The sequence below is a fragment of the Mesoplodon bidens genome (assembly GCF_964165515.1).
Source record: "Mesoplodon bidens genome assembly, chromosome: 1".
In the NCBI taxonomy this organism is placed as follows: Eukaryota; Metazoa; Chordata; class Mammalia; order Artiodactyla; family Ziphiidae; genus Mesoplodon; species Mesoplodon bidens.
Genome location: NC_138176.1, coordinates 149944933 through 149957982, shown reverse-complemented (window position 1 = coordinate 149957982; position 13050 = coordinate 149944933). Strand labels below are relative to the sequence as shown.

Genomic DNA, 13050 nt, shown 5'->3' with positions numbered 1-13050 from the left:
GACCTCACGTCTTTTTTTTTTTTCTTCCTTGTTTTATTCCTTAATTTTCATGGACCACATCCTACAGTAGCTCCCTAAGAAAAAACATATGGAGGTTTAAAGTTATGTAAGAACTTGCCTGTCTAAAATGTCTGTATTCTATCAATACCTCACTTGACTGATAGCATGATTGCATAGAGAGTTCTGTGTTGGAAATTATTTTCAAGCAGATTTTTTTTCTTCAGAATTTTGAAGATATTGCTCCATTGTTTCCTTATTCACAGTATGGCTGTTGAAAAGTATTCTAATACCAACCACCATTCCAATTTCCAGTCCTTTATACATATATAAAACTATTTTCTTCTCTGAAAGTTGGTTGAATATATTGAGAAATTTCACAGTGATATTCCTCAGTGCCAGTTTTTTTTTTTTTTTTTTTTTTTTAATCCACTGCACTGGACACTCAGTGAGCCTTTTAAATCTAGAAAATCTACCCTCCAGTTTTGGGGAGTTTTCTCGAATTATTTTGTTGATGTTTCTTCTTCTGTGGGTGTTTTGTTTTACTTTCTAGATCTCCTAGAATACCTGGATTATTTATCTGCTTTTCTTATTCTTCCTCTCCTGTTACCTATTTCTTTGTCTTTTCACTCCAATTTCTTAATTTTAACTTAGATTCCTTCAATTGAAGTTTTAATTTATGCTGTCATGTTTTTAATTCCTAACAGGTCCTTTTTTGTTCTCTGACTGCTCTTTTTTTTTTTTTTTTTTGCGTTACGCGGGCCTCTCTCTGTTGTGGCCTCTCCCGTTGCGGAGCACAGGCTCCGGACACGCAGGCTCAGCAGCCATGGCTCACGGGTCCAGCGGCTTCGCGGCATGTGGGATCTTCCCGGATCAGGGCACGAACCCGTATCCCCTGCATCGGCAGGCGGACTCTCTACCACTGCGCCACCAGGGAAGCCCATGCTCTTTTTTTTAACAGTATCATTTTCTTGCTTCATGAGACAATGTATTTCTCTTATCTCTATGAGTTTTTTAATAATAATTTTTGAAATTTTCTTTTTACTCCGCAGTTCCTGATCTCTCCGCATTGTTTTTTTGGTTTTCTTCAGCTATTTGATACTCATTAGTGTTCTCAGATATAAGAGTAAGGAACTAAAACTGAAGTTCCAAACAAGAATGTGAGGGTGGGGGGAAGGTTGCACTTACTGATGATGACTTTTGTTGTAATGAGCTGGCTGAGCCAGCTGTTAGGGAACTTCTAATGTCAGTGTCTTTAAGGCTTTCCTCATGTGTTGGCCAGATCCCCTAAGAAAATACCTGCAAACTCTTGCCCAGAGGGTAAGGGCCTGGCTGCCAGTGTTTGTTTTGGAGATTGAGGGTAAGAAGTAGACTGGAGGAATCCTGGGATGCTTCATGCCTATTTACTCCATCCTCCTATCTTTATATGGTCCCCACCCTGAATATTGCCTGGACATGCCCTGTTTCAGAGACCCGAGGCACCTCCTGCTGCTAGAAGACAGGTGGATGAGTGGCCACAAACTCAGTGGACCTGAGAAAGCTGACCCAGAAGCTGGAAACGGGACAGATGAGCCCCACCAGTTTTCAGGACAGGGTTCTGCCAAGGCTCCAGGACTAGCAACAGCAGCGCCTCAGGCTGAGAGGAGGCTGAGGCCAGAATGGCAGGAGTGGCTGAACTTGGTTTAACAAGCAGCTGGTACCCTACCTCCTTTTGCTACTGCAAGCATCTGGGTGGCAGCATCCCCTCCACCTCAGCAGAAGCCTGGAAATGTATCCTGCGGTGAGGGCAAAAGAGAGGGCCGTGAATTTGAGAGGTGTGCCTTTCTGGCTTGGGGTCTTTCCTAAGGGTACAGTCAGGTGTCTGGCTGTGGCTTCAGTCACTGAGGCTTGACTGGCACTGGAGGATGTACTTCCAAGGTGGGTCAGGTGGGTTCCTCCCCACAGGGCCTCTCCACTGTGTCAGTGTCCTCACAGCAGGGCAGCTGGCTTCCTTCAGACTGAACCACTTGAGAGACCGTTAACAGAAGCAATTATGCCTTCTCTAACCTAGCGTTGGCAGTCACACATCATCATTTCTGCCATGTTTTATTGAACACGCAGCCTTGATTCAGTGTGGGAAGAGGACTGCAATAGGATGTGATGCCAGGAGGTGAGGACCATGGGGTCCCAGCTGGGGAGCTGGCTACCACACCTAAAACCATTGTGTAATGACTTCTCATCTTTTACTGCTTAGTGAAGAGAGGAGTAATTTTAATGAAATGAAGGTTAAATAGACACCCTCTTCTGAAGTGTATCTAAGGCAAATGACTGAGGTGATATTGAGAGAGACCAAAGCAGTAATCCCCCATGGAGAGCCCAAGAAGAGTGAATGAGCACAGTGGGTTCCAGAAGAGGGTGAGGAAGGACCCTGGGTACTAGAAAAGGAAGGAAAGGAAGGGAAAGGCCAAAGGACTTCAGCCTCTCTGATGATTCAAGGCATCCAGATTTAAGTTGGAGTAATTACAGGCACCACATTTACAATTCCGAAATTTGTTCAGTCCAAAGAAACTAAAACAGGAGAATAGAGAGAAAGAGATTATTCATTTCAATTCTGCAAGCATTTGTGTGTTTCCTCTGGGATAGGAAAATAACATAAAAATAACTTAAAATAACAACATAAAATATTTACTGTTACAAGTTACCCTTTGGGTCTGTGCTAAAACTCTCCAATTACAAGTTTCCCTTCACTTTTGTGTGTGTGTGTGTGGTTTTTTTTTTTTTTTTTTTTTGTATTTCCTGAGCAGAGATGAAATAGTGATTTGGGGAGCCAGGTAATTATCTTTCATATACTCAAGAAATCTGATCGTGACCTGGCTTTCTCGTCTTTCACTCACATTTGAAAAGTGCTTCTCTATTAGAGAGGAAGCAGCTTCCTGACGGATCCATGTGTGTCCAGAAAAGGAGTCTTTTACAGTGATCCTGCCACCATCTTAACAATAAACAGTTATATTCAAGGCATTATTTTAGGACCTTTATATGCCTTATCTCTAATGCTTATAATCGCGCTAGAAACAGCATCATCCCCATTCTACAGGTGAGGAAACTGAGTAATGTCTCTGAGTCATGTGACTGTGCTGAAGTCATTTCCTCCCTCCCTAAGTGTTAATACTCTACTGAGAACCTAATGCCCAACATCCCACCCCTGGAGATTGATTAACTCCCAGCAGGGGAAGTTGGGCCTGGGCTCACTGCTAACTGGAGGTTAGTGGTGTGTGCCTGAAGGAAAATTGTCTGAGAAATGTGTTTGCCCTTCAGGCCAGAACCCTGAAACCTTGTGCTGGAGCCACCGGGACTGGCTGAGGAATTTTGGAATTTCAGAAATGTTGTGAGGTGATACGTAAAGTTAAATTCTATTAAAGTATAATTAAAGTAAAAACAAAGTTAATAAATACTCAGAACTCATCATTTCCTAATTATTTTACTGTTTTCTGTGTTCTTGAGGGTATTTACGTCTATCATATCTGTGTGGTAGAAACACTCTGTAGTGGTGTAAAACTGTACATCTCTCCAGCTTTGTGTTCAGGGACCTAACATTGCTAGCTTGAAATCAGCCATGACAGAAGCATTTACACCATGGAAAGTGGCGAATGCTATAAAGCTGGGCTTGATTTAATATGTGGTTGCTTGACACACTTAAGACTATGATGAAGAGAATGTTAATGCAAGTTAAACGTAAAAGCTTGCTTAGTCCGTAGCTTTTACATGAGGATAACCCAAAAAATTCCTGGAGGAAGTTTTCTTCCAATATTTAAAAGCTGTTGTCTGATTCAGCAAAGAACTAGTCATTAACAACCAAGTGAAATTCCAAGAAATGTGTTCCTTTTTTTCACTTTTGTCTAACTTATTAACTCAAATGAAAATATCAACTAACATTCAAATCAGATCTATGCTTACTGGCAAAAGAGTCTGGCAAAACTCAGTTAAAGCATTCTGTGAAAATAAGTTGTCCCTATGGAATTCATTATAAAAAGAAACTATTGGGGTTTTTATTATTACTTATAAACTGTGTGCTACACATGCTTTATTTATAATAAACATTTTTTTTTCTATAGAACCAGTTGTTAAACATTGCCAGTGCACCACTGCCTGTGGGGTATAATTGGTCTACAAATTTTGCACCTGCTAGAACCTCAGAGCAAAATTCTTGCATTCCCCCAAAGCACTGGCACAATTTTGAACATAGTTGAAATAGGAATACAATTTTTTTATCCCATTGTTAAAAAAGAGAAGCTAAAAAGCATGCCAACTTCTTCTGGTGTTAAATTTTCTGCATTAGTCCACCGGCGAGAGGGAATACTGTCAAGAAATCTTCAGACTACCCCAAAGCAGTTTACAGATAAATGTCTCCTCATGGATTTTGTTGCCATGCATCCATGTACCTTTTATTGCTAATGAAGATTGTAGGATCCTTTTCCAGCTATCTCTGGATTAAGCAGCAGTATTTTTTCCCCCAAAGACAGTAAGTTGATACACTTTATGTGTTACTATATCAGGCTAAGAAAACATTAAGGATTGAAAATTTGGGAATTTAAGCCAGTCTCATATTTACTTAGTTGAGTGAATTAGAAGTAGGTTAAGAGCTTATCAATTTCTGGTTTTGTTTTCCTTCTACCCTGTACCACTCTCTAGCAATACTCTAGAAATCTGTGGATTGTTATGCATATTTTTATATGCTCAGTTACTTAAATCTACTTTAATTGGTTTTGGACTGTTTCCACAAACTGGGTTTTCCATGTTGCACTCCACACTGTGGGAAGTGGGGCTGGCTGTTGATTTTAGCTTAAAAATAAGCAAATTTCCTTTGACCAAATTTTTTCATTTTCTTTGAGCAAACTTTAATATGAAAAATTTTGAAAACTGCCATCCTTCCTACCTTAATCTTATGGACATCTTATATTTATTAATGAAAAACAATGAAGGAAGGAAAAAAAACAATGAAGGAAGGAAAAAAAACAATAGCTAGGGACACTTCCAATATTTTTTGGAAAATTACTTACATACGATTAGGAATGCTTAAGTGGGAGAGATAAAAATAATAATTGGGCAAGATATATCTGACTCAGGTTTGTACAGGCATCTTGTTGGAGACAGATGATGTCTGCAGAGTTCTTGGTTCCCTTAGAAAAGTAGGTGGATTGCCAAGTAATGGTGGGAAATACTTACAGTGTACATTTTCTGGGTGATTATTAGGCAGCATTTTTTTCTGGTTTTGATGTTAAGCATATGTCAGGTTCTTTATTTTCTTGGGATGTCCATTTTACCTAACTTATCAGAACTGGTATCAGAACTGATACTTGAGGAAGTTTTTGATCTCTTGGGATGTTGTTGTTATTTGGAAGAGAAGCAACGTTGGGTTTTGGTATTTGTGTGTGTATCAGTGGCATTTAAGGAAGCAAGATGAAATAGGTAGTCCATACAGAAGTACCTCTCTTTTTTTTTTCTTTTTAACTTTTGAAGATCACTGCTCCAAGAAACATACAATTTAAATCCAAGGTCATTTGGCTGCAGTCTGAGCAGAATAGATAATGCATTTCCTGGAGATTGAGTGCACATACTGATGTTATAGCAGCATGAAGTCTAGGAACTTAAGTCACAAGAACCCATATCCAGGAAGCTCCTGGGAATCCATTCTAGTGTGGCCACAGTTGGGGTGTCTTCTGTACCTCGAAGACATTCCTTGAATTCAGCTCCCTTTAATCAAACCATACTGCCCTGGATCTAGTAACATGAGGCCAAAGGTTTAGGGCCAGCTGGTTAACAAATATTTATTGAGCTCCCACTACATGCCTGGTGCTGGATTGAGCACCAGGCAGTTTCCTTATGGGATTTACATTCTAGCACAGAACAGCCTTAGAAGTGGGTGAAAATTCTTTCCGTTATTCATCTAAAATCAGTCGAATGTATGGCAATCACTCTGGTACACACTAAGGAGGCAACTGTGAAAAATTCAGAGTCCCTTGTATGCGAGGTGTGGCAGGTACTGTGGGAGCTCAGAACCAGGACTACTAGTCCGGCCTGGGGGATCCAGGACACTTTTATTTCTGGAAGAGGCCGAGGTGTAGTGAGAAGTCAGAGTCAGCCAGATAATATGAAGAGGGCTTTCCAGGGAGGAGAGAGCTCAGGGCAGTCCCAATAAAAACTCCCAAAGTGTGAAAGAACTGAGGACTTCTCCTCATTATCCAACCCACCACTGTTTGGGGGATTTTTGCAGATGGGGCACGGGGGCCACAGTGATACCAAGAGCAGGAGAGGGAGGAACAGGAAGTGGGAAGGGGTGTCGGAAGCAGATTCCAGTGTCCCTTTTCCCCTCCCTCTGGGTCTTCCCTGAAGTGCCCTCCCACCTCTGTCCACCTCTGCTTGTTTTCCTGATCTTCTTTCAGGTCTGCCGTGGGTGCCTGGTCAAAGATCAGAAAATCACTTCGTTTTGATTCCACATTTGCTGTGAACAAAGATTAGTATTTCAGCACATGTGCTTTTTCTCACAGTAACTCTGAGAGACAGGAAAGGGACATCATCGTCATCATAGCCACTTTATGAAGGAGGACACTGGTGTCCTCTGCGTGAGTGACTTTTCTGGGTCCACAGTTAAATGTGACAGTGCCGGACTTCCCTGGTGGCACAGTGGTTGAGAGTCCGCCTGCTGATGCAGGGGACGCGGGTTCGTGCTCCAGTCCAGGAAGATCCCACATGCCACGGAGCGGCTGGGCCCGTGAGCCATGGCCGCTGAGCCTGCGTGTCCGGAGCCTGTGCTCCACAACGGGAGAGGCCACAGCAGTGAGAGGCCCGTGTACCGCAAAAAAAAAAAAAAAAAAGTGTGGCAGTGCCAAGCCTGGAGCCACATATCCTGGGACTTTGGGTCCCAGTCAACAGAATGTGGCAGCTTCAGGGTCAGTCAGAGCTCAAATATTGGTGCTCCCACTAGCTCACTAGGGGATAAAAGGCAGGTTGCTTAACCTCTTTAACCTTTGCTTTCTCCCCTAATAAATGGGCTTAAAAATAGTATCCACCTCCTAAGGTGGTTGTGAGGGTTAAATGATATAATGCACATAAAGTGCTTGATGCATAGTAAGCACTCAGTAAATATTATAATTCCATTATGAATAATAGGTACTAAATCAGATTCTGTGGTAACAAAATTGAATGAGACACAGCACCAGCCAGAGAGACAGACATCTACATAACTGACTACAAGGCCAAGGGATAGACTCTAAGTAAGCAGTTGGCATAGATGGTTCCATTTGGAGATGGGGACCAGGGGTCCAAAAGGCTCCACAGAGCAGATCGTAATGGCACTTTGACCCAGGAGGTAGAATTTCACTCGCCTTGAAAAGGTGAGCCCAGCTAATGAGACACAATTGTATTAGTTATCTATTGCTGTGTAACAAAGTACCCCCTCCCAACCCCCTGCATTAGCAGCTTAAAACAGCAAACATTTGTTATCTCACAGGAACCCAGGCACAGTTTAACAGGGCACCGCTGGTTCAAGGTCTCTCTTGGGGTTATAGTCAAGCTGTTGGCCAGGGCAGTGTCCATCTCCAGGCTGCATATGAGCTAGAGAACATGCTTCCAAGCTCACTCAGGTGCCCATTGGCAGGCATCCAAAGACCCACTGCCAAGTTCACTCACATGGTTCTGGCATGGCTTGGTTCCTCCTCATCTACTTTGTTCATCCTGTAGAGCCAAAGTCAGCACTTTTTCTGTAGAGAGCCAGAGAGTAAATATTTTAGGCTTTGTGGGTCATACGACATCTGTTGCAACTACTCAACACTGCTGTGTAGCTCGAACGCAGCCATAGACAACTCATAAATGAATGGGCATAGCTGTATTCCAGTAAAACTTTACTTAGCAAAAACAGGTGGCCTGACCCCTGCTCTAGATCTCTACAAGGACAGCAGCATGGTGTAGCAAAGATAATACTGGCAGGGGACTTCCCTGGTGGTCCAGTGGTTAAGAATCCACTTTCCAATTCAAGGGACGCTGGTTCGATCCCTGGTTAGGGATCTATAGGAGGAACAAACTAAGATCCCACATGCCGCAGGACAACTAAGCCTGCATGCCTCAACTACTAAGCCCATGTGCTCTGAAGCCCACGTGCCACAACTAGAGAGCCCGTGCACCACAACGAAAGACCCCTCATGCCGCAACGAAGATCCCACGTGCCACAACTAAGACCTGACACAGCCAAATAAATAAATAAATAAATGTTTTTTAAAAATAAATTTTAAAAAGTAATACTGGCAGTCACAGCCTCTCAGGGCTGCAGTTCCCAATCTGTAACACATGTGGGCTAGAGTAATATTTTCTCAGGGCCTTCCCACCCCAAAATGCTGTGACTCTAACTTTAATCTTTATTAACAGCAGTTTAATAGCCATTTATTTGTTCTCATTGTCTCTCTCTACTAAGACTAATAGCTTAGCCGGGGTGTCAAAACACTTCACAAATCTCACTGCAGAATGGGAGAAATTTAGCGAGGGACAGCTTAATTGACATGTTCAAGTCCCTCCTTTAATACATGTAGTCTCAGTCAGTCGTGGAGTGGCTGGCCAGCTTGGGGCAGAGAGTGATGGCCTCTTGGCAGCAGGGCCCTTGCCTGCCTACACAAGAAAAGAGAGGCCCAGGAGCTGGAGGACCAGTAGCATCATAATAAAATCTGCTAGTTATTGATTGCTTACCTGTGCCAATACCATGTATGTAATCCATGGGATAACAGCTCTTAGGTTCTTAAGATGCATATACTTAAGGAATCACAAATAGTGGAGTCTCTACAACAGGTACATGAGAGTTGACTCCCTGCCCCTGAAAATTTCCCTTGAAGTAATTGCACAGAAACCTGTCCCTAACTTTTCTTTTTTGCATTACACTTACAGTTAATATACAACCTGGTTTTTCTAGAACAACCATAATGTCAGATCAAGGTCACTCAGAGGTTGAAAGAGGCCTGGATTACTTTGTTGTTGTTGGTTTCAAGGCTACTGATATATTAAAGAAGTAAAATAATGACAAAGCAGGTTTATGAAAATTAAAGAATATTTTAAATGCTTATCTGTACAAATTTGCAATATTGCACAGATGCATAAAGGTGATAAAATTTTCCTGTTCTCAAGGTAAAGTATTAGTTCATAGGGAACTGCTGGTGATTTACTATGGAAACGTGGGGCTGAAGTTCAAAGCTGTGATGAACGTTGTTTTCTTTCAATCCTGTCCGTGTACCTCTGGGCGTATATTTGGAGATACTCGTCAAGAGTCTACATTGATGCCCTTCATGAATGGGAAGCCCAGGTTAGTTGACCTCCTGTGTCCCATATTCCCACATTTCCTACCTGCCCCCATGATGATAGGCTTGATGACATGAATCCTGTCATATTGAAGACTTTATGGTGTGAATAAAAAAGCTTGAACTTTGAATCCTGGCTCCACCATTTACTAGTTGTGTAACCTTATGAGTTAGTTAAGCTTGATAAACCAGTCTCCATATTCATAAGATGGAGCTAGTAATGTCACAGAGTTGCTGGGAAGAAAATGAAATAATGAGTGTCAAGTACCAAACACATACTGGATATTCAAGTGTCAGGTACCATCACTACCACCACCGCACCCCCCCACCCCCACCCCCCCCACCCCCACCCCCACCCCCCCACACACACACTCTCTCACTCACTCACACATCAGATCCAGAGCCCAAGTTTGGGTTTTGAACAGCTGTTGAGTGTAACTACATTGCCTTCCTGGGCCCAGTGAAGAGTCCTATGCCCCCAGCTTCCCTGAGCTCCCGTTCACAAGTGAACTGACAGCCCCACAGCTGCGGTGACTTGGCCCCCAGGCTCTGCCTCCATTTTATCCCCTCACCTGCCCTTGGTAAGTGAAGGTGTGAGAGACAGTATGCAGCTCCGAGACACACTTCTTAGGCCACTTATGTGAGAAAACTGAGACAGAATAGGACTTTATAAGTAGAAAAGGTAATATCCAAAGGGCATTGGAGCACCTACAGGTTTACAGGATGACTGTCACTCGTTTCTCCTGGGGTCCCTGCTGTTAAGAGGGACGCACCTTAAGCCTCTGCCTGGGAAGAGCTTGTGCCGCAGAGAGAGAGAAAAAAAGATTAACTTAATAGAAGTTAAAAATTTGGGTCTGATTCCCTGGCATCTATTGTTCAGGGTCTTTAAGTGTTTGGGAAGAGAGGATTTCTGCCTGTATAGGTAATTGCTGGGCAGGTTTTCCTTTGTTCTTTACCCATATAGAGCTCTGAATGTGAAGAGCGGTGATGCCTTGCAGATCCAGCATTTCCTGGTTTATGATGGAGAAACAGCCTCCTGGCTGTCTCTAATGACTGCGTCCTATAGACCATCTTTCTTTGTATCAGAAGAAAATTAGGAAATGGAAAGGCAAGAAAATCAAAATCATGTCACACGTTACAGTTATGTAAAGTTTATAGTCAGCACCATAGATATTGAACTTGGAAACTGCAAGGAGGGTAACTTTACTGAAAATGGAAAGTTCCAAAAATGTTAAGCGATAGAGAAAAATGGTTAATTAGCTGGCATAATATATCTTCCATTATTAATTATATAATAATTAATCGGAATAATTTGCAGCCATTTTAAAATATCATTATGGGGACTTCCCTGGCAACCCAGTGCTTGAGACTTCGCCTTCCAATGTAGGGGGTGCAGGTTCAATCCCTGGTCAGGGAGCTAAGATCCCACATGCCTTGTGGCCGAAAAACCAAAAAAACATAAAACAGAAGTGATATTGTAACAAATTCAATAAAGACTTTTAAAATGGTCCACATCAAAAAAATCTTTAAAAAAAATTTTTTTAATAGAACAATCATTATGAACATTATGGATTGTCATGGAAAAGGCTTGAAACATAATGTTAAAGAGAAAAAAAAGCAGGACGTGAAGTTGTTTATGTATTGTGTAAAACAGGTATGCAGTTCTTGGATTGGAAGAGTAAACACTGGGAAAATGACTATACTACCCAAAGCAATCTACAGATTCAATGCAATCCCTATCAAACTACCACTGGCATTTTTCACAGAACTAGAACAAAAAAATTTCACAATTTGTATAGAAACACAAAAGACCCCAAATAGCCAAAGCAATCTTGAGAAAGAAACATGGAGCTAGAGGAATCAGGCTCCCTGACTTCAGATTATACTATAAAACTACAGTAATCAAGACAATATGGTACTGGTGCAAAAATAGAAATATAGATCAATGGAACAGGATAGAAAGCCCAGAGATAAACCCACGCACATACGGTCACCTTATCTTCGATAAAGGAGGCAAGAATATACAGTGGAGAAAAGACAGCCTCTTCAGTAAGTGGTGCTGAGAAAACTGGACAGCTACATGTAAAAGAATGAAATTAGAACACTCCCTAACACCATACACAAAAATAAACTCAAAATGGATTAAAGACCTAAATGTAAGGCCAGACACTGTAAAACTCTTAGAGGAAAACATAGGCAGAACACTCTGTGACATAAATCACAGCAAGATCCTTTTTGACCCACTTCCTAGAGAAATGGAAATAAAAATTAAAATAGACAAATGGGACCTCATGAAACTTAAAAGTTTTTGCACAGCAAAGGAAACCATAAACAGGATGAAAAGACAACCCTCAGAATGGGAGAAAATATTTGCAAATGAAGCAACTGACAAAGGATTAATCTCCAAAATTTACAAGCAGCTTATGCAGTTCAATATCAAAAAAACAAACAACCCAATCCAAAAATGGGCAGAAGATCTAATAGACATTTCTCCAAAGAAGACGTACAGATTGCCAACAAACACATGAAAGAATGCTCAACATCATTAATCATTAGAGAAATGCAAATCAAAACTACAGTGAGATATCATCTCACACCAGTCAAAATGGCCATCATCAAAAAATCTAGAAATAATAAATGCTGGAGAGGGTGTGGAGAAAAGGGAACCCTCTTGCACTGTTGGTGGGAATGTAAATTGATACAGCCACTAGGGAGAACAGTATGGAGCTTCCTTAAAAAACTAAAAATAGAACTACCATACGACCCAGCAATCCCACTACTAGGCATATACCCTGAGAAAACCATAATTCAAAAAGCGTCATGTACCAAAATGTTCATTGCAGCTCTATTTACAGTAGCCAGGACATGGAAGCAACCTAAGTGTCCATCAACAGATGAATGGATAAAGAGGATGTGGCACATATATACAATGGAATATTACTCAGCCATAAAAAGAAACGAAATTGAGTTATTTGTAGTGAGGTGGATGGACCTAGAGTCTGTCATACAGAGTGAAGTAAGTCTGAAAGAGAAAAACAAATACCGTATGCTAACACATGTATATGGAATCTAAAAAAAAAAAATGGTCATGAAGAACCTAGGGGCAAGATGGGAATAAAGACACAGACCTACTAGAGAATGGACTTGAGGATACGGGGAGGGGGAAGGGTAAGCTGAGACAAAGTGAGAGAGTGGCATGGACATATATACACTACCAAACGTAAAACAGATAGCTGGTGGGAAGCAGCCACATAGCACAGGGAGATTAACTTGGTGCTTTGTGACCACCTAGAGGGGTGGGATAGGGAAGGTGGGAGGGAGGGAGACGCAAGAGGGAAGAGATATGGGAACATATGTATATGTATAACTGATTCACTTTGTTATAAAGCAGAAACTAACACACCATTGTAAAGCAATTATACTCCAATAAAGATGTTAAAAAAAACAAGTATGCAGATGGACATAAACTAAAACAAATCCTGGGAAGAAAACTGAACATCTAACACAGGTTAGATTGCTATGATTACAGCTGGCTTTTTTCTTCCCTTTTCCCAAACTTTGTATGTATTTGTGCATGTTTGTGTATAATCACATCTATTTTATATATATGTATTTTACATGTAAATATGTACACATACAAACATCTTTTTTTTTAATGAGAAAAGATCTTTAAGCATTTGGCAAACATTGGAGATATTTATGAGCAGAGCAGCTACAAAAGAAAAAAAAGAGTTTTTAT

At 41.4% G+C, this 13050-nt stretch overlaps 1 protein-coding gene across 2 annotated transcripts in view; it reads left to right on the top strand.

The window, feature by feature from the left end:
• Window positions 1-13050, top strand: part of PGCKA1 (PDCD10 and GCKIII kinases associated 1) — an 86989-nt gene that overhangs the window by 46369 nt on the left and 27570 nt on the right. The window contains exon 1 of one of the 2 annotated variants that reach the window (XM_081238802.1): window positions 9244-9316. The exons of the other annotated variant lie outside the window; for it this stretch is intronic. The gene's annotated coding sequence lies outside the window, so the exon portion shown is untranslated. Of the gene's footprint in view, window positions 1-9243; window positions 9317-13050 lie in introns of those variants that run through there. 2 annotated transcript variants of the gene reach the window in all.